This window comes from Phyllobates terribilis, unplaced genomic scaffold (genome assembly GCF_046119375.1).
Source record: "Phyllobates terribilis strain yellow unplaced genomic scaffold, ASM4611937v1 Scaffold_1__5_contigs__length_1240528914, whole genome shotgun sequence".
NCBI classification, from domain to species: domain Eukaryota; kingdom Metazoa; phylum Chordata; class Amphibia; order Anura; family Dendrobatidae; genus Phyllobates; species Phyllobates terribilis.
Window position 1 is genome coordinate 1,067,977,850 of NW_027362761.1, and position 21,667 is coordinate 1,067,999,516.

Here is a 21,667-nt window from a genome sequence, read left to right on the forward strand (position 1 = left end):
GACCTCCACTTCTGCCACGCCAGACAGGTTTTTGTTCTGAGATCACCTAAAGGGGCACTCCAGGGAGTGCAAATATTTACAGCAAACAGTTTTTGGGCTGCACACAGACCTCAGCCACAAAGTTCTTTATGTACCCTTACGGGTAACTAGGGAAGTGTCCATATCACTTAAATTGTCCATTAGTAAGGCAAAGCACATATCAAGATACATATACATGAAAATACACAAGAGAATACCCCAGGGGCAACTATCTACACTGTCAGAGTCTCCTTCTCTATTCTCTGTATCTGACAGGGGTCTGACCTCGTGTGCTACGTGTTGACTTACGTGGTACTGGGATGTGTGAGGCACCAGTGTTTGCACTACCTCCCATTCTGTCAGTTCTAAGTGTTGGGGGACTGCAGGGTTGCCTTAACCTCTCTATGGGACTGGCAAGAATACCATTGGCTGGGCCTTCTTGCTCTGCTCCAACCGGGGGTCCTTCTTCCGGGGATTCTTCTTGAGCAGGCTCTTCTGAAGCACTTACAGGTTCTACTTGCTGTGGAGGGTCTTCTGGCTGTTGAAAGAAGTGGATCACAGGTATTATTAATGCCCCTCCTAGTTGAGGCCAATCTGCCTGGAAATCTCCTAAGTCGGTATGGAGTACTGCTTCTTTAGGCTCCTCCGGTACGGTGAGAGGCACTTCTTCTTGGGGCTTTAGCAGGTCTGGACACAACTTCAGATGGTCTCTAGATACCGTTGCAGTCGTTATTCCTCCGTCTTTGCTAATCAAACAGGTCTTCTTGTTATCAAATCTTGAATTTAGCACAGTGTATGGTTCTCTCTCCCACTGGTCATCAAGTTTGTGGTTTCTCCTTTTCCTCTTTAACACCACTTCTCCTGGTGTGAAGGGTTCTGCGGACGCACTTTTATTGTAGTGAGCTTCCTGCTTGTCCCTTACCCGAGTGAGACGGTCTTCGACACAGGCCTGTACTCTTCTGTACTGCTCCTGTCTGGTCGTGTCCCAGTCCTCAGTGGACATATCTGCTTCTGGTTCTACTACACCAAGCTCCAGGTCCATGGGCAACTTCCCGGGTCTTGCTCGCATGAGATATGCTGGAGTACAATTGGAGGAACTCACAGGTATGTGGTTGTACAGATCTACCAGGTCAGGTAGGAGGTCTGGCCACTGATTTCTCTCCTCTAGTGGTAAGGTCTTCAGCAGGTCGATGACGATGTTATTCATCTTTTCACAGAGACCGTTGGTTTGGGGGTGGTACGGTGTAGTCCGGATCTTTTTACACCCATACAGATGGCAGAACTCCTTGAACAGTTCGGCTTCAAAGGCTGAGCCTTGATCTGTAAGCACCTGCTTCGGGTATCCATGGGGCCTGCAGAAGTACGCCTGAAACGTCTTTGCCGCAGTTTCTGCCGTCAGATCCTTGACGGGGGCGACCACCAGGAACTGGGAGTAGTGATCCACCATGGTCAGGGCATAGGAATATCCTGACCTGCTGGGTGACAGCTTGACATGATCCAGGGCCACGATCTCCAAGGGACGAGTCGTGTTGATGGGTTGCAGGGGTGCCTTCTGGCTGCTGTAGTCTTTTCTTCTGAGGCTACAGGGTCCACAATTCCGGCACCACCTCTCAATGGAACTGCGCATTCCTACCCAATAAAACCGACACTTCAGCAGGGTTTCTAGCTTCTTCCAGCCAAAGTGCCCCGCCTGATCGTGGTAGGCTTCCAACACCATCTGGATGTCTGTCTTGGGCACCACTATCTGCCATACCATCTCATGGGTTTTGGGGTTGACATACCTCCGGCACAGTTTCTCTCTATAGATGAACAGCCGGCTCTTCTCATTCCACAGCTGCTTGGCTTGTAGAGACGCGTTTTTCTCCAGGGAGGAACCTTCCTGGGTTATCAGCTCTTTGATACGGCTGACAACTGGGTCACTGTCCTGGATCTCATTCCAGCTGTGGTGAGGCAGGGGGTTTAACGTCTTACCGCGATGCCTCCTGGAGGCTCGTTGCTCGTGGACCATTCCATTCCGATGAAAGGCAGGTAGTTCAATCTCCTCCAGGTCATCCACTTCTTCTTCAGTGTTCGACTGGTGAGGCATCCTGAACAGGGCATCGGCGTTGGCGTTCTTGTGGCCCACCCGGTACTTAATAGTGAATTGGTAGTTTGACAGCCAAGCCATCCATCATTGTTCCATGGCTCCTAGCTTGGCTGTTTCCAGATGAGTCAAGGGATTATTATCAGTGAAGGCAGTGAACATACTGGAGGCTAGGTAGTGCTTGAACCGCTCGGTGATGGCCCAGACCAGGGCCAGGAACTCCAACTTGAAGCTGCTATAGTTCTCTGGGTTCCTCTCGGTCGGGCGGAGCTTCCTGCTTGCATAGGCGATCACCTTTTCTCAGCCATTCTGCTTCTGACTTAACACAGCTCCTAATCCCTCGTTGCTGGCATCAGTGTACAGCAGGAACGGTTGGCTGTAGTCAGGGTAGGCTAGGATCTCTTCAACGGTCAGGATCTCCTTCATCACCTCAAAGGATTCAGCTTGCTCCTTACCCCACTGGAACAGGGGGTTTCTGCCTCTCCCAGACTGTCCTACCAGGAGATCTTGCAAAGGCGCCGCTTTCTTGGTATAGTCTTTCACAAACCTCCGGTAATACCCGACTAGTCCCAGGAACTGACGTACCTCCTTGAGGCTCTTCGGCTACGGCCATTTCTGGATGGCAGTGACCTTCTCCGGGTCTGGTGCTACTCCCTCTAGACTAACGATGTGCTCCAGGTACTGTACCTTTCGCTTGAGCAGGTGGCACTTTGAGGGCTTCAGCTTCATCCCATACCGGGACAGCGACTCAAATACCTCCGCCAGGTGCTTCAAGTGGTCCTCATACGTTTTAGAGTACACTATCACGTCGTACAGGTATAGTAGTACAGTCTCGAAGTTGCGGTGTCTCAGGCAGCACTCCATCAATCTCTGGAACGTCCCGGGGGCGTTGCAGAGTCCAAACGGAATTCTGTTGAACTCGCAGAGTCCCATTGGGGTGGTGAAGGCCGTCTTCTCCCGATCCTCCTCAGCAACAGCTACTTGCCAGTACCCACTAGTGAGGTCAAGGGTGGAGAAGTAATTTGCAGACTTTAAGGCAGCCAGGGATTCCTCTATACGTGGTAAAGAGTATGCATCTTTATGTGTAATGTGATTTACTTGTCTGCAATCTACACACATTCTCATGCTTCCATCCTTTTTCCTGACTAGAACTAGGGGAGCTGCCCAGGGACTACAACTATCCCTTACTACCCCTGCCTTCTTCATGTCGTGCAACATCTCCTTCGCCTTCTGGTAGTGTGCTGGTGGTATAGGCCTGTAACGTTCTTTGATGGGTGGATGATCACCTGTGGGGATATGGTGTTGAACCCCCTTAATCCTCCCAAAGTCAAGTGGGTGCTTACTGAATACCTGTGCGTATTCCTGAACCACCCAGTGTACACCCTGCTTCTGATGGGCAGGAGTGGTGTCTGTCCCAACATGGAGCTGTTGACACCACCTGGGTTCCCGGGTCATTATCCTCTACTTCGTCTGGTGAGGTTAAGGACTCCGCAGTGTGTATGGAGTTGTTATTTACTGTGTACAGTTTGGCAACAGTGGCGTAGCGTGGTAATCTAACCTCGTCCTCCCCATAGTTTAGGAGGCGTACGGGCACCCTCCCATTTCGTACATCCACTACCCCTCTGGCAGTCAAGAGTGCAGGTCTATGCTCCGAGCTAAGGGGCTCTACTACCGCCTGGTAGCTCCGTCCTTTGAGACCTATTGCTGCTCTACACCAAATCAGCATTTCACTCATCGGGGGAATCACAATGGGTACTGGGTCTGTCACCCGTACATTACCAGTTTCACCACCTGTTAGCTTTACCTGTTGCTGGTACATAAGGGCTCGGATCTCTTTCTGGAGCGCCCTGGTCTGTCAGTGTCAGCTATCTGTTGGAGCAAGAACAACACTTCTCCCAAACAGTTACTAACAATATTTGTGCCAAGTACCATATACAAGTCTGTATCATCGGGATTAGTCTCTACAACAATTAGTCCCTGGTCCTTCAGTTCCACTCTTCCCACCTTTACTGCCACATCCTTAACCCCGACTAGGTTAAGGGGGAGGCCGTTTGAGGCATACACGGAAAGATTTGGATCTGGTGGGTGAAGTTCGACTATGGAACAGAACCTTTTGTAGAGGACATCAGGCATGATGGTTACCTGAGATCCTGTGTCCAGCAGAGCAGGTGTCGCGATGCCGTCCAGTACGATGGACAGGAAAGGTCTTCCTCCCACTAACCCGTGGTACCAGTTTGATGGGCCTGAGGGGTCTACTCCTGGGTGTCGGCTCTCGGCCCCAGTGTTTGCTCATTTAAAGTACAGCTCCGGACGGCGTGACCTGTCTTGTGGCAGCGGTGGCAGACAGGGTCCTTTGGCGGGCGGCGTTGGTCACTGGTCCTCCCAGGGGGTAGCGTTGTCCTCCTCCTCCTTCTCATCCAGGGGACATCCTCAGGGCTGTCGGCCAGCTGGATCCTTCCTTCCTCCTCGGGCTCCGTACGCAGCTGCAGGGCACTCAGTACAGTGGTCAGGGTTTTGCTCAACTGACGCACTTCAGAGCGCAGGCTGTCCAGCTCACTAGGGGACGTTGCTGGAACCTTGGCTTCAGCATCCACCGGGGAAAAGGTGGACGCTGCAGGCACTGGGGTGGCCCCACCCTGGTAACATTGGATAGCAGTTGTTTCCAGGGACTGCAGTCCTTTTATAGCCATGTCCTTAAGGGTGTCAAAGGAGGCATCTGGATTATCCAGCGACCACCAACGCACAGTCCTGCTCTCCTCTTGAGACCTCAGTCCCCGGATAAACTGTTCCTTCAGCATCTTATTTTCATTATTGATGCTGGTTGGACTAACCTGTTTCAGAGCTCGCAGGGCCCCTTGCAAACGCCAGGCATAGTCCCGAACACTGTCCTCTGGTTGCTGAGAGCAGTTGTAGAACCTCATCCGGAGGTCTGTCTCAGTACGATCCTCAAAGACAGTCTGTAACTTTTTAAAGATTGCGGACACTGACTCCTGGTCTGCGGCCGACCAGGTTTCTACTTCTCGCTCCGCAGCACCAGTCAATTGTCCCAATACAACAGCGGCTCTTTGCTTGCCTGTCATAGAGTACATGTCCAGTATACCGCATATTTTCCTTTTGAATCCAGACAGGGTATCTGGTTTGCCGCTGTACTGGGGGAGCCACTTCGCTCCAGGGATGTACGGTAGGGCCATGGGTATGACAGGGTTTACAAGCCCTGCTGGTAGAGCGTCTGCTCCGGCCTGCTCGGCGCCGGGCGCGGGTTGATCATCAGGGCCGTTAACCGGTACTCCGGCGTTGTGCTGTTCTTCGGACATTCTGGCGCCCCCCTAGTGAACCGTGACCTACTTTCTTTTCTTTTCTTCCGGTAGGCCGCAGCTCCGCAGGTGACGGTCTTCCTTCCGGACCTTGCGTCGCTTGCGTCCTATGTCAGAGCGCTCACCGGGGCTCCTTCCAGAACCTGGCGCTTCCTGGTTTGACGTCGAGGCATAGGGCATGTCTGGGGCTTTGCGCGCTTCAGCAGGTACTCCTCTCAGTTTCCCGCGGTTGCGCCCTTCTTCCCGCACAACAATGGCGGCGATCTTCGCCACAGTCAAATACACAGTTCTGATTAAAGGCGCACAGTACCCGGTGGCAACGGGCACAACACTCCGTCGTTGCAGCGGGCACGGAATCCTGTTCGTGACTCCAGGAAGAGATGACGCGCCCAGGGGATGGGGACGACTCGGTGCCCGGGCCTTGTTGTTGCCTGATCTTGGGGGATGTCGTGGGGGCCGACTCCTGGGCCCGTACCCTGGGGTCACTCTTAAAAGGAAAAGGGGGGAAGTTGTATGGGATAGGGATGTTTGTGACGCCACCTGTGGTGTCTGGTGAGGATCACCAGCGCTGCGACAGTCCTCTGAGGCCAGTGTTTAGGCAGCTTAGTTGGTACGACTCCCCACAGGTGGAGCGGGGCCTCAGGGCAGTGTAGGTGAAGGATGCAGGACAGAGGGGACTCAGCCAGGTCAGAGGAAGAATAGGCACACACACAACAGTTCACTTCAGTACCTTTACTGGTGGTGTTTCTGGCACGGTCCAGGGTACTTCAGGGTGAAGGGTGCATATCAGGACTCTCCCCAGTGAGCGGGTGTGGGGTCTCCTGTTCCTTGCCTTTCCTTGATAAGTTTCTGACCTGCCTGGAGCTAGGCCTAACTTGGTCTCTGTCTTGCACCTGCTGACCTGGTGGTAGGGCCTTCTGTTGGACATCACACTCCCTGGTCTCTTGGGCCTCCGTGACTCCTGACCCTGGTACGTAATCAGCTTTTGGTGTTCCTGGGACATATAGTTCACCAGGGGTTCCGGTTATTTCTGCTGGATGTAAGGAATCCCTGCAGACGTGGACCCGGTGTCTGGTGAATGGTTTTGGGGTGAGCTGGTTAAGCTCCTCTGCCCCCTATGTTGCTTGCTTACTCCACTCGCCTTCGGCCACGCTCGGGGCCCTCACTAGGCTTCACACGGGCAGTAGGCCTCGCTACTCTTCACCGCTCTTTTGGCGTCGGCACGCCCTAGGCTCACTAACTCGAGCTCTCTGAGTCTGGACTGAACTGACTGAGCTCCACTGCAAGCTAGTTTCTGCAGGAGCTCCCCTCAACAGACTCCACTCTCTGTAGACTCTAGACTCTCACTGACTGCCTAACTCCACCCTCCAGTATATACATCCCCATCCGGGCTCCCTCTGGTGGTCTGAGGTGGTAGGGTGGAGGTGTGTGAATGCTATGAGGGCCTCTTGTGGAGAAGTTCGTCCATGCACCCCTCTGGGATCTGTGGCACCAATGCGCAGCAGGGCGCCACAAATTCACGAGCTAATTATTGCAATCATGTTTGATAAATTGTGGCCGGCATCAACAGGTCCAAATATAAAGTTGTTAGAGAGATTTTTGGCTGCCTGGAATCAACTGGATAAAACCAAGTTTTCGGCTGGAATGGAAGATGACATAGTTTCAACTGTGCTAGGTCCACTTATGGAGTGTTTAGTTGAATTTTGCGCCAACCAGCTTGTACAATGCCATCCAAGAGATGATTACAAGGAATTGTCAACACTGGCACTCCTGTTCCTTGGTTCAAAGGCAAACCCAGACGTACACATCAACTCTCCTGGTGCCTAGCATCGGGCCCGATGAATGGCCAAAGTGATATACCCTCTGAAGATCTTCATGTTTCGTCACCAATTTCGTTTAACTTTGACAGAGTTAAAAAATCTCTGTCAATTTTGCACTTTTACTGTCTGCTTATACATGAATGCTTGTTAATCTCTGTCAAATCCTAGCCACATCACTGCAAAATGACTTGACATTACTGCAAGAACTTGTAGCATACAAAAGAATCAACGCGCCTGTTGCTGGGGCACCAATAAAAACTCTCAACAGACACCTGTGCTCCCACAGTGAGATTATGGGGGGGGTCTGGCTTTTTTTGACAGCGAGGTTCCAACCACAGAAAAGGTTGAGATGGTGCTGGTTCTGCAGAAGGAAGGCAACGATGTATGCTCAACTCGCGTGCAGCTTGCCGAAGACCTTGTGTCACCCTAGAAGATTCATCACTTCATGTTGTCCAACACAAAAAAACAGTTTGTTGCACTGGAAATAAACCAAGATTTTCTTCATTAAGATCATTGTCTGTGGCACTAATGCAAGTTACATCAATGCATTCTCAAAAGTCGCCAGATCGTGAATGATGCCATCGAATGCTACATTGCACTCATGAGTACATTCAATCCGTCACTGAGCAATCAAGGCCGGAAACAGTTTGTTCTCCAGTGTGTGGAGAAGCATTGCCATAACTATCCTGAACCAAATAAAGCGTGTTTCGTTAAAAAACTGTGAAACTACTGTAAGGCTATGTGCCCACGATGCAGAAATGCTCCGGATTTTTCCTGAGCGTTTCTGCATCTCCCTGGTAGAAAAAAACACATGCGGATTGTACATGCGTTTTTCCTGCCAGGGACATGTGGATGTGAAGCGTTCTTCACTTGCATTTCCGCATGCAGGTTGACCAGCGCTTTCCAAGCGATTTTAGCATCACTTGGAAAGTGCTTGTCAACTTGGTCACACTATATAAATCCATGCAAACGGCATGGTTTATATACTGTGACCGAAAGAATGTTTAAAAATAAAAAATAAATCTATACTTACCTTCTGATGTCCCCCAGAGTCTTGATTCGATCCGTCCTGGCTGCCGGCAGATCGCAGTACACTGAAGGACCTGCCGACGTCAGCGTCGCGTGACCCGTCACATGAATGACGTCAGCGCAGGTCCTCCAGTCCATCGCGATATGCCGGCAGGGGAGGACGAGCGCACCGCGGGCCATCAGAAGGTAAGTATAACATTTATTTTTTATTTCATTCTTTTTTTTACAGTTTTCTATGGTACCCGGGTCCGGAGGAGCGTCTCCTCTTCTCTAGACCTGGATACCATCCGCACATTGAATGCATGTATTCCGCATGTGCTTATCTAGTGAAGCGGAATACATGCGTTCTATTGCAAGTCAATGACCGCAAAAACACAGCACTTCCGCAAAATAATTGGTAGTGTTGTGTTTTTTTCTGCAATGATAATCCGCAGCAGAAATTTCCGCAGCATGTGCACAGCACATGCGGATTATCATTGGGGAGCATGGCAGGCCTTCTACCATGCGTTTTTTAAGCATTTCTGCAGCGTTTTTGCCACTGCGGAAACGCTTAAAAAACGCATCATGGGCACACAGCCTAAAATTGTACAATTACTTTTCTGCAAGACATTTATTACACATACTGTAATTGTTAGTTTTTTATTCCCAGGAGTGAGACCTAAAACTTTACACAAAAAAATTTTGACTGTCACCTTAGTAACTATGTTATATTCAGCCCAGGAAAAGTCGAGAAAAAAAGTTTGTTATTGTTAGGATCTGAGTTTGTGGGTTTTTAATAATCTCCTATGTAGGTTAACAACGCAACAATATTTTATTCCTTTCATCCATGGTAATCCAGCAATTCCAGGTAAATGTCCACAATCCTCCATATGACAGATAAAACGATGGAAGCACAGGTATCCAGTAGCACGTTTATCCAGTCCAGTTGGTCCTCAGATTTGATCCTCTCCCTTCGAGATAATTCCACCAACTCCCCACTAAACCTGTGGCTTCTTTATTTCTTCACTGGGATCAGTGATCAAGTGGGGGATGAGAACTGCTCTCACCCTCCCCCCCAAAGCTAAGTGTGTATTAGTGGAGGTATTTTTCTCAGATCTAACCCATCACCTGGGTCTGCATGTGAGACTCCCTGTGTTGACAGCTCCTCTACATTCAACACTCACACAATGGGCCTATTCACTGTTTGAGCAATGGTTTAAGGCCCCTGAGATATTAATGAGATTACCCGAATTTACATTTTCCTTTGGCAATCTCTTGTCAGGCCTTAGGTATACATAAATTCCAGCCAGCATGTCTTTCTCTGCTTACTGTCACTGAATGGAAACATTGATTCATGAAGCTGAACACTTTACAAGTAAAATTAGTGTACATAAACTGACAAGCAAACAGAACATTAATAAAACACAGCAAGCAAATCTCTAATAAAACACAATAATAATATTGATGGAAACGGAGCTCCGTGATGAAAAAGTCTCATAGTCTTTAGTAAGTGGGCAGCTTCTCACAGTTTTGTTTACTGCAGATGAAGAGTTAATCAGCAATCAAATAGCCGCTGGCTGCAGAGATGTGGAGGCAAACTTGTTTGTAGAGAAGATGGAGACATCACCAACCACACAACTGAGAAACAGATTCCAAGGACTTGTGGAGGACGAAGATGGCACACCTAAGGATAAGGCACTACCAGCAAGCAAAAAAGAAAAGAGCACCCAGAAACACCCAGAAGCGACAAGAAAAAGGACAGCCAAGAAGGGAAGAAGAGTGGTGGTGGTGGGAAACTCACTACTGAGAGGAACAGAAGCAGCTATCTGCAGACCGGACATAACCGCAAGAGAAGTATGCTGCCTCCCAGGGGCGAAGATCAAGGATGTTACCGATAGGATACCGAAGCTCATCAGTTCCAAGGATGTCCACCCATTTCCTCTGATACATGTTGGCACCAATGACATGGCAAAGAAGCACCTACCGACAATCTGCAAGGACTTTGAAGCATTGGGGAAGAAAGTAAAAGAACTGGATGTGACGCGCCCCTGGGCCTGTGTCGCGCAGCGTTGCGCACGCGGGAGCTTACCCGGAGCCGGATCTGTTGAGGGTTGTAGTCTCGTGGCGGTGATCCGGTCCGTGCCCAGGGAGTCAGACTAAGTGGCGCTATATCAGCGGTAGATGTTGGACGACTACGCCACCCGTTGAGTACAGCTAAGGAGCTGCTGCTGCAGGGCAGACCGCTGAGGCCGGTGGTAGGATTGTGCAGCGTGATAGTATAACCCCCAACGGGAGGGGTATGGCCTCAGGGCAGCCGACGTGGATGATGGGGGTAGCAGGAACCACTCGGAGACGGTACAGTGTAGTTCAGGGTCTTTACTGGTGACAAAGATAGACCCTCCCGGAGTACTGGCTAGCGATTGGGGCCTGGTCAGTCCTTGAGCAGATGGGATCTCCCCTGGCCAGGCGGAGTTGTAGGCCTCCCAAACTAACTGTACTCTTCTGGCTACCTTGCTAGAGGCGGGTATAAGTAGCCCACGTCCCTGAGTGTACCGTGTGGTGCTCACCCGTATGGCCGGTGACTCGGGGCCTTCTAGTAGCTTCCGCTCCACAACGGCGGTGCTGGTCCCACGCGTGTGACCGTGCCTTCGGGTTTCTTGGCCAGAGGACCTGGAATCCCCTGCCTGACGGATTCTGCTGCTGGGTAGGAGTTAGTCCCCACAGCCTCGGACTCCGGGTCCGGTAAGAAATCTTCTCAGTCAGGGCGAGCTCTGCAGCTGCCAGCCCCTGACTCCTTGTAACACTGCTCCCACAGAGCTCCTGTTGTTCTGTTCCTATATTTGCTTCTTTCCTCTGCTTCTTTCTCTACTCACTAACCCTGCCTCAGCCCTAGGTTTTTATAGGGGAAGTCCTTCCCCTCCCAGGACTGGGCAGGAGGTGTGGCATGCATAGGATTCCTGACCAAGAGACCTCCCACCTGCTCTCAGACATAACATGGCTGTTACTGTGGAAACCAGACCCCTGGGGTGCCACATTCCCCCCTAGTGAAATTTAGTACTCCGGGACTAAACATATTTTAGAAAAACATAACAAGATATAACAATAACAATACAATAAAGAAACACATAAAGGTGGTCACGGCATGTCCGTAACCGGGTGCAGTCTTTGAAGAAAGCAAGGTGTCCATTTCACCAAAACAGGGAGACGTAACCAGGTAGGGGTCTGTCCTGCCCCGAGTCCTTAACAGTCTTTAGTCCGTCCTGGGTTACGCTCCAACTATGTACACAGGATTCCCGGTAAATCCACCAAAGACTCCTATAAACAACTAGAAACACATAATTATACACAAGCAACAAGAAAAACAGGTAACCACAAATAAAACAATTTATACATTTCAAATCCTCCAACGTGTGGGTAACTGGCCTCTAGTGGCCCTAGTGGACCTACGGAGCTGACTGTCTAGCCCTGAACTACAGGGTGTAGGAGCTGTCAAGGGTAAACTGGGCAGCTGTCTACCGGCTCTTTGGCTCACTAGGGGTACAGCAGGCTCACTATAAGCAGAGGGTTGATCCTCCTGTTCTGCTTGTGTGGAGTCTTCTGCCTCCTGGACCGGCTGCTCTTCCAGCTCTACCTGTCGCTCCGTAGGTGCTTGGGATGCTGGTTGGAGGAAGGTGAGTACGGGTACCACAACTGCGCCACTGACTTGAGTCCAAGACCGAGGGAAGTCTCCGAGCACAGTACTAACCATGTCTTCCCTTTCCTCTACGGGTCGAGGGTCTTCTTGTTCCTCTTCAGGGTTCCGTAGCTGTTCGGGACACTTCTTCAGGTGATCCCGGGATACAATGGTTGTGGTTTCCCCTCCGTCTTTACTGATGGTACAGACCTTTGGGTTGTCGTGGCTTGAGGGCAGTACGGTGTACGGGTCCTTCTCCCACTGGTCGTCCAACTTGTGGAGCCGTCTTTTTCTCTTCAAGACCTGCTCTCCGGGTACCAGGGGAACAGCGGGAGCATACTGGTTGTAAGTTTTCTCTTGTCTTTCCCTAGCCTGACAGAGACTTCGCTCCACGCTCTCCTGTACTCTCCGGTACTGCTGCTGCCTCTCTGTGTCCCAGTCTGCTTCTGGTGAAGTGTCCTCGGGTGTCAGGACTCCCATTTCCAGGTCAACAGGTAACTTACCAGGTCTCGCCCTCATTAGGTAAGCCGGGGTACAGTTGGTGGAACCTACCGGGATGTGGTTGTATAGGTCCACCAGATCGGGCAGCTTCTCAGGCCACAGACTGCGTTCTTCCAGGGGCAACGTTTTCAGAAGATCCATTACCACCTGGTTCATTTTCTCACAAAGTCCATTAGTTTGCGGATGATAGGGTGTCGTCCTTATCTTCCGGCAGCCATACAGAGTGCAGAATTCTTGGAAGACCTCCGCTTCAAAGGCAGGTCCCTGGTCTGTCAACACTTGGTCCGGGTACCCGTGTGGACGGCAGAAATGCTGCTGGAAGGCTCTCGCTGCTGTTCGAGCTGTTAAGTCCTTGATGGGGATGACAACCAAGAACCGGGAGTAGTGATCCACGATGGTTAGTGCGTAGACGTAGCCACTTCTGCTTGGGGTCAGTTTTACATGATCCAAGGCTACCAGTTCCAACGGCTGCCGGGTGACGATGGACTGCAGGGGAGTCTTCTGGCTGGCACGGTCCTTCCTTCTTAGGTTGCACGGGCCACAGTCTCTGCACCACCTCTCGATGGTTCCCCTCATGCCTACCCAGTGGAACCGCTCGCGCAGCAGGAACTCCAGCTTCTTCCATCCGAAGTGTCCAGCCCCGTCGTGGTATGCCTCCATCACCATGGCTGCGTCTCTTCGTGGCACCACTACTTGCCAGATTAGTTCATGCGTCCGGGAGTTAACCATTCTGCGGCACAACTTCCCCTTGTAAAGGAACAGTCGACTCTTCTCAGCCCACAGTTGCTTGGCTTCCTCCGGAGCGTCTGGGTCAAGGGGAGCCTCTGGCCGAGTCAGCATCTCCTTCACCAGCCGGACGGCAGGGTCACTGTCTTGCGTTTCCGCCCAGTTGTAGTGAGGTAAGGGGTTAAGCGTAGCGCCTTGCTTACTCCTTACCCGATGGGAATACTGGATAGTCCCATGACGGTGAAACGCGGGGAGTTCGACTTCTTCCAGTCCCTCTGGATCTTCTCCTACGTCCGGTAGGTTTGGCATCCTGGACAGGGTGTCCGCGTTGGTATTGGAGCGTCCTGCCCGGTATTTGATTGTGAACTCGTAGTTGGACAGACGGGCCATCCATCTCTGCTCTAGGGCACCGAGTCTTGCCGTGTCCAGGTGTGTCAACGGGTTGTTATCCGTGTACACGGTGAACCGGGAAGAAGCGAGGTAGTGCTTAAAGCGTTCGGTGACTGCCCACACCACTGCCAGGAACTCTAGCTTAAATGAGCTGTAATTCTCAGGGTTTCTCTCGGTGGTTCGAAGTTTTCGGCTGGCGTAAGCGATTACTCGTTCTTTCCCCTGCTGGATCTGGGACAGCACGGCTCCTAGCCCGATGTTACTTGCGTCGGTGTAGAGGATAAAGGGCTGGCTGTAATCCGGGTACGCCAGGATTTCATCCCCCGTGAGGGCCATCTTCAGCTGGCGGAAGGACTCTTCTTCCAACTTCTCCCATCTGAAGGGCGGCTTCTCGTTCTTGGCCTTCCGGGACTGGCCTATCAGGAGGTCCTGCATAGGAGCTGCCTTTTTGGTGAAACCGGGGATGAACCTGCGGTAGTAGCCTACCAACCCGAGGAACTGCCGCACTTCCTTTACACTGGAGGGACTTGGCCATTCCTTAATTGCGGTGATCTTATCAGGGTCGGGAGCCACTCCGTCAGCGCTCACCACGTGTCCCAGGTACTGCACCTTTGATTTCAGGAGGTGACACTTGGAGGGTTTCACCTTTAGGCCGTAGCTTGCCAGAGCTTCGAACACTTCCGCCAGGTGTTTCAGGTGGTCCTCATAAGTCTTAGAATATACGATGACATCGTCCAGGTACAACAGGACCGTCTCGAAGTTTCTGTGGCCCAGACAGCACTCCATTAATCGTTGGAAGGTTCCTGGTGCGTTGCAGAGTCCGAACGGCATGCAGGTAAACTCGCTAAGTCCCATCGGGGTGGTGAATGCGGTCTTCTCCCGGTCCGCCTCTGCTACAGGAACCTGCCAGTACCCACTAGTGAGATCCAAGGTAGAGAAGAAGTTAGCAGATCTTAAAGCAGCCAAAGACTCCTCTATCCTTGGTAAGGGGTACGCATCCTTGTGTGTGATACGGTTGATTTTCCGGTAATCTACACACATCCTCATGGTGTTGTCTTTCTTTTTGACTAAGACTAGTGGAGCTGCCCAGGGGCTACAGCTATCCCTGATCACCCCAGCCTCCTTCATGTCTCTAAGCATCCCCTTGGCGTGTTGGTAGTGTGCAGGGGGTACGGGTCGATACCTCTCTTTTATGGGAGGATGGTCTCCCGTGGGGATGTGGTGTTCTACCCCCTTGACTCGCCCGAAGTCTAACGGGTGTTTACTAAACACTCTCTCGTACTCTTGAACCACCCGATAGACTCCCTGTTTCTGGTGTGAGGGAGTGGAGTCAGTACCCAAATGTAGTTGCTGACACCAGTCCTCCATTGTTTTCTTAGAGCCGTTACCTTCCTCCGGGTGAGATGGAGGCAAGGGTTCCACAGATTGTATAGCATTTTGGTTAATGGTATATAATTTGGCTAGCGTGGCATACCGGGGCAGGTACACTTCCCTCTTCCTGATATTGATTATGCGAACGGGCACCCTCCCATGGCGTACATTAACCACCCCCCGTGCTGTCAAGATGGTGGGCCTACTGTCTGAGTAAACTGGTTCTACCATTGCCTGGTAATCTCTACCTCTCAGACCAATAGCTGCCCGGCACCAAATCATCATTTCACTTTTTGGGGGCATGGCTATAGGGAAAGGGTCACACATTCTCACGCTACCAATCTCACCGCCGGAGAGTTCCACCTGTTGCCGTCGCATCAGTGCCCGGATCTCTTTTTGGAGCACTCGCTGCTCGCCGGAGCTGGCGTTCTTGGCAACCTGCTGTAAAAGGAAAATCACCTCTGCAAGACAATTTTCAATTACATTAGTTCCTAGAGTTATCTTTGGGTGACTCTCGTGTTTGTCAATGTCTACAATGATCAGTCCCTGTGCTGCCAGTTCAACTCTACCAATTTTAATGGTCACCTCTTTAAATCCGATCTGTGGCACGGGCTGACCATTGCTGGCGATGATACTCAAGTCGTCGTCAGGGTAGCGGGTAATATCCGAGTCATTCCAGTACTGCTTGAAGAGCACGTACGGGATGGTGGTGACCTGTGACCCGGTGTCCAGTAGGTCACTCATAGGAATGCCATCCAGTACCACAGGCAAGACTGGACGTCCTCCCACATATTTGTCGCGCCAGTTCGATGGGCCTGGTGATCTTTTTCCTAGGGGTTGGCCCTCTACCCTAGGTTGTGCCAGTTTAAAGGACAGTACCTTGCCATATGTCCGGGTTGATTACAGCGGCGGCAGATGGGTCGTCCGTCCTCGTTGTATCGGTCGCTGGGTCTTCCTCTGGCCGGTGGGGTCCTCCTTGGTCGACGCCACGGGATGTCCTCCGGTCCGGATGCCAGCTGGATCTTCCCTGGAGTAGAAACCTGTAAAGACTGCACAGTTCGGGTTAGCGCAGCAACGCTATTAGCTAGCTCTTGGACCTGATGGTGCAGGTCTGGAGCCGGGTCATTGCTCAAAGCCTGCGCATCAGCTCCCACAGGCCCTGCCGACAAAGGCGCCGCCTCCTGGTGGTAAGTGGTAGTGGGGCGTCTGTGGGTCACAACGCCACCTGGTGCCGATTCTCGGAGCACCCGGATGGCTCTGTCCTTGAACTGTGCAAATCCCAGATGAGGGTCCTGTAAGGCCATTGCCCGCAACTGGGTTCGGTGGGCATTGCAATATAAACCCTCTATAAATTGTTCAGTCAACAGCCTGTCCTCGTCTCCCACGCCGTCAGGGTCGGTCTGCTTAATGGCTCTCAGGGCTTCTTGTAGGTTTAATGCATAGTCCCTTATACTCTCATGTGCCCGCTGTTTGCACCCGTAGAATCTGAGCTTGATCTTGGCTGAGGTGCGGGTATCAAAGGTGTCCCTCAGCCGGGCCAGTATCCCTGCGACAGTCCTCCCCCCAGGTGGCCAGGACTTTACCTCCCTTTGGGCTGCCCCGGTTAATTGGGCCACCAGGATGCTCACTTTTTGCTCTTCTGTAAGGGGGTACACCTGGAAGAGGCTATCCAGCTTTTCTCTAAAGTCATGCAGGGTATGCGATTCCCCTGAGTACTGGGGTAGCCAGGCTGCCCCCGGGATATAGGGCATGGTGAAAGGCATGACCGCAACAGCGGTGGCGCTGGTGGGGGTTGAAGCGGTGAAGCTCTCCTCCGTATCCGACCTCCTTCTCCCCCCTAGTGGACCGTGGCCTACCTTGCGATGATCCTCTTCCGTAGGCCGCGGCTCCGCAGTGGATCGTCAGGGTTGAGGACCTTCCGTCGCGCTCCTGTGACGTCGGCGTCTGCTGGGCTCCTTCCAGGACCTTACGCAACGTCCGGACGTGAGGCGGGGCTTCAGTTCTCGCGCGCTTTCGGGGTCCACGCCCCTCTTCTTCCCGCGCGGCGTCCTCAAGATGGCGTCCAATGGCGGGAAACCTCCACGGATGGCGGGAAGAAGGCCGAAGATGGCGTCGGATGGCGGGAAAACTTCGCGGATTGCGGGAAGGATGTAGAAGATGGCGCCGGATGGCGGGAATCTTCACCACTGGTAAGTTTGAACAGTCTTTTTCAGGCACGCAGTACCCGGTGGTTGCGGGCACGAGTTCCTGCCGACTACGCCAAAAGTTGACGCGCCCCTGGGCCTGTGTCGCGCAGCGTTGCACACGCGGGAGCTTACCCGGAGCCGGATCTGTTGAGGGTTGTAGTCTCGTGGCGGTGATCCGGTCCGTGCCCAGGGAGTCAGACTAAGTGGCGCTATATCAGCGGTAGATGTTGGACGACTACGCCACCCGTTGAGTACAGCTAAGGAGCTGCTGATGCAGGGCAGACCGCTGAGGCCAGTGGTAGGATTGTGCAGCGTGATAGTATAACCCCCAACGGGAGGGGTATGGCCTCAGGGCAGCCGACGTGGATGATGGGGGTAGCAGGAACCACTCGGAGACGGTACAGTGTAGTTCAGGGTCTTTACTGGTGACAAAGATAGACCCTCCCGGAGTACTGGCTAGCGATTGGGGCCTGGTCAGTCCTTGAGCAGATGGGATCTCCCCTGGCCAGGCGGAGTTGTAGGCCTCCCAAACTAACTGTACTCTTCTGGCTACCTTGCTAGAGGCGGGTATAAGTAGCCCACGTCCCTGAGTGTACCGTGTGGTGCTCACCCGTATGGCCGGTGACTCGGGGCCTTCTAGTAGCTTCCGCTCCACAACGGCGGTGCTGGTCCCACGCGTGTGACCGTGCCTTCGGGTTTCTTGGCCAGAGGGCCTGGAATCCCCTGCCTGACGGATTCTGCTGCTGGGTAGGAGTTAGTCCCCACAGCCTCGGACTCCGGGTCCGGTAAGAAATCTTCTCAGTCAGGGCGAGCTCTGCAGCTGCCAGCCCCTGACTCCTTGTAACACTGCTCCCACAGAGCTCCTGTTGTTCTGTTCCTATATTTGCTTCTTTCCTCTACTTCTTTCTCTACTCACTAACCCTGCCTCAGCCCTAGGTTTTTATAGGGGAAGTCCTTCCCCTCCCAGGACTGGGCAGGAGGTGTGGCATGCATAGGATTCCTGACCAAGAGACCTCCCACCTGCTCTCAGACATAACATGGCTGTTACTGTGGAAACCAGACCCCTGGGGTGCCACAGATGCGCAGGTAGTTTTTTCTTCTAGCCTTCCAGTAGACGGGCATGGCGTCAGGAGATGGAACAGGATCCTTGATGTGAACAACTGGCTGAGACGATGGTGCAGACAACAAGGATTTGGATTCCTGGACCACGGTGTGAATTACCTCTATGACGGACTCCTTGCCAGAGACGGACTACACCTCAACAAACCCGGGAAACACACATTCGCCAGGAGACTCGCAACACTCATCAGGAGGGCGTTAAACTAGAAGAAGAGGGGATGGGAAGAAAAACGCCGGACACGAACATGAAACCAGAGAACATACTAATGAAAGATATGAAGTGCGACAAAGAAGGTCCAAGACAAGATACTTGGAAGGGAGGTAAGAAAATTTCTAATACAATCCACAGGGAGAAGATTGGAACAAAACAAAATCGTGTAAACTGCGTGCTAGCAAATGCCAGGAGCCTGACAAACAAGATGGATGAACTGGAAGCAGAAATATCTACAGGTAACTATGACATAGTGGGAATAACCGAGACATGGTTATATGAAAGCTATGACTGGGCAGTTAACTTACAGAGTTACAGTCTGTTTAGAAGGGATCGAAGAAATCGGAAAGGGGGTGGAGTCTGTCTATATGTAAAGACGTGTCTAAAGCCTACAATACGGGAGGATGTATGGGAGGGAAATGAGGAGGTCGAGTCCTTATGGGTGGAGATACATGGGGCAGAAAACAATAATAAAATTATCATAGGAGTCTGTTATAAACCACCAAATATATCAGAAGCCACGGAAAGTCTATTAATGAGACAAATAGACGAAGTAGCAAAAAATAACGAGGTGATTATTATGGGGGACTTCAACTACCCCGATATAGACTGGGAAACCGAAAGCTGTAGATCTCAGAAAGGAAACAGGTTTCTGTCAATTATCAAAGACAATTATTTGTCACAACTTGTGCAGGAACCAACTAGAGGGACGGCCCTTTTAGACTTAATATTAACTAACAAGCCAGACAGAATAACTGAGGTGCAGGTCGGGGGGCACCTGGGAAATAGTGACCACAACATTATACAATTCCACATGTGCTTCAGTAGGGTGCCCAGCAAGGGAGTCACAAAAACACTTAACTTCAGGAGGGCAAAGTTTGATCAGCTAAGAGATGCCCTTCACCTTATAGACTGGGATAGTATCTTCAGTAATAGGAGCACGGATAGAAAATGGGAAATTTTCAAAACAGTCCTACATAGTCACTGTAGAAGGTACATACCTTATGGGAATAAAAGGGCTAGGAATAGGAGGAAGCCAATGTGGCTAAATAAGGAAGTCAAAAGGGCAATGAAAAACAAAAAAAGGGCTTTCGGTAAACTTAAACAAGAAGGCAGCGAGGAAGCGCTAATATCTTATAGGGAAAAAAACAAAATCTGTAAGAAACAAATAAGAATAGCAAAAGAGGAGACAGAGAGACTAATTGCCAAGGAAAGTAAAACGAATCCCAAACTGTTCTTTAACTATATAAACAGTAAAAGGATTAAAACTGATGGAGTTGGCCCATTGAAAAATAACCTGGGTAAAATCATAGAGGGCGATGAGGGTAAAGCAAACCTACTCAATAGCTTCTTCTCCACTGTTTTCACAAAAGAAAACAATTTATCAGAGGAAATGCAGAGTGATAAAGTAAACCCTCCGCTAAATATCACCCACCTAACCCAGGAGGAAGTTCAGAAACGCCTAAATAATATCAAAATAGACAAGTCACCAGGCCCAGATGGCATACACCCCCGGGTACTTAAAGAATTAAGTAATGTGATAGACAGACCACTGTATCTTATATTCAAGCACTCTTTATGGACAGGGACTGTCCCACTAGACTGGCGCCAAGCAAATGTGGTACCAATATTCAAAAAGGGGTCTAAAAGTGACCCTGGGAACTATAGACCAGTAAGCTTAACCTCTGTTGTGGGTAAATTGTTTGAAGGATTTCTTAGAGATGCTATTGTAGAATATCTTAATGATAATAACTGTCTAACTCCATATCAACATGGATTCATGAGGGATCGCTCCTGCCAAACAAACCTGATCGCCTTCTACGAGGAGGTGAGCTCACAGCTGGACCGGGGAGAGTCAGTGGATGTTGTATACCTTGACTTCTCCAAAGCGTTTGATACCGTGCCACACAAAAGGTTGGTATATAAAATGAGAATGCTTGGTCTGGGGGATAATGTGTGCAAGTGGGTAAATCGCTGGCTGAGTGATAGAAAGCAGAGGGTGGTTATCAATGGAGTAAGCTCAGGGTGTGTCAGGGTTACTAGTGGGGTGCCTCAAGGGTCTGTCTTGGGCCCTATATTATTTAATATATTTATTAATGATCTCGTGGAAGGGTTGCATAGTAAAATAGCAATATTTGCAGATGATACTAAACTTTGTAAAGTAGTTAATACAGATGAGGATAGGGCACAGCTACAGGAGGATTTAGATAAATTGGGGAGTTGGGCCAAAAAATGGCAAATGGGGTTCAATGCCGATAAATGTAAGGTCATGCACATGGGAAAGAAAAACAGCAGTCACCCATACATATTAAATGGGAAACCGTTGGGGAAATCTGACATGGAGAAGGACCTGGGCGTCTTGGTTAATAGCAAATTAAATTGGAGTGCCCAGTGTCAGGCAGCAGCTGCGAAGGCAAATAGAGTCATGGCATGCATCAGAAGAGGAATAGGGGCATATGATGAGAACATTGTTCTTCCTCTGTATAAAGCGCTGGTAAGGCCGCACTTAGAATATTGTGCACAGTTCTGGGCTCCGGTGCTCAAGAAAGACATATTGGAGCTAGAGAGTGTACAAAGGAGGGCGACTAAGGTAATAAAGGGAATGGAGGGACTAGAATACCCAGAGATGTTGTCAAAATTAGGCCTATTTACGTTGGAAAAGAGAAGGCTTAGGGGAGACCTCATAAACATGTATAAATACATCAGGGGCCAGTACAGAGATCTCTCCCATGACCTGTTTATACCAAGGATGGTGACAAAGACGAGGGGGCACACTATGCGTCTGGAGGAAAGGAGGTTCCTGCACCAGCATAGAAGGGGATTCTTTATGGTCAGAGCCGTGAGACTCTGGAACTCTCTGGGAGAGGAAGTGGTGATGTCCAACTCACTTAATGAGTTCAAGAGAGGCCTGGACGCCTTTCTTGAGAACAATAAAATTACATCTTATGCTTAGTGATAGGTAATTAATCCAGGGATTTAATCTGACTGCCAGATTGGTGTCGGGAAGTGAATTTTTCCTCAATGATGTAAATTGGCCTATACCGCATGTTTTTTTTTTTGCCTTCCCCTGGATCAACGCTGCGGAATAGCTGCAGTGCACAAGAAATAGGCTGAACTGGATGGACACTTGTCTTTTTTCGGCCTTATAAACTATATATGCTCAGATGCAGCAGCTTTTGTAGTATGAACAAGTCCAGAGAGATGTCTGTTATGCCTACTACAGATGAAGATCTGTGCAAGAAAGTAG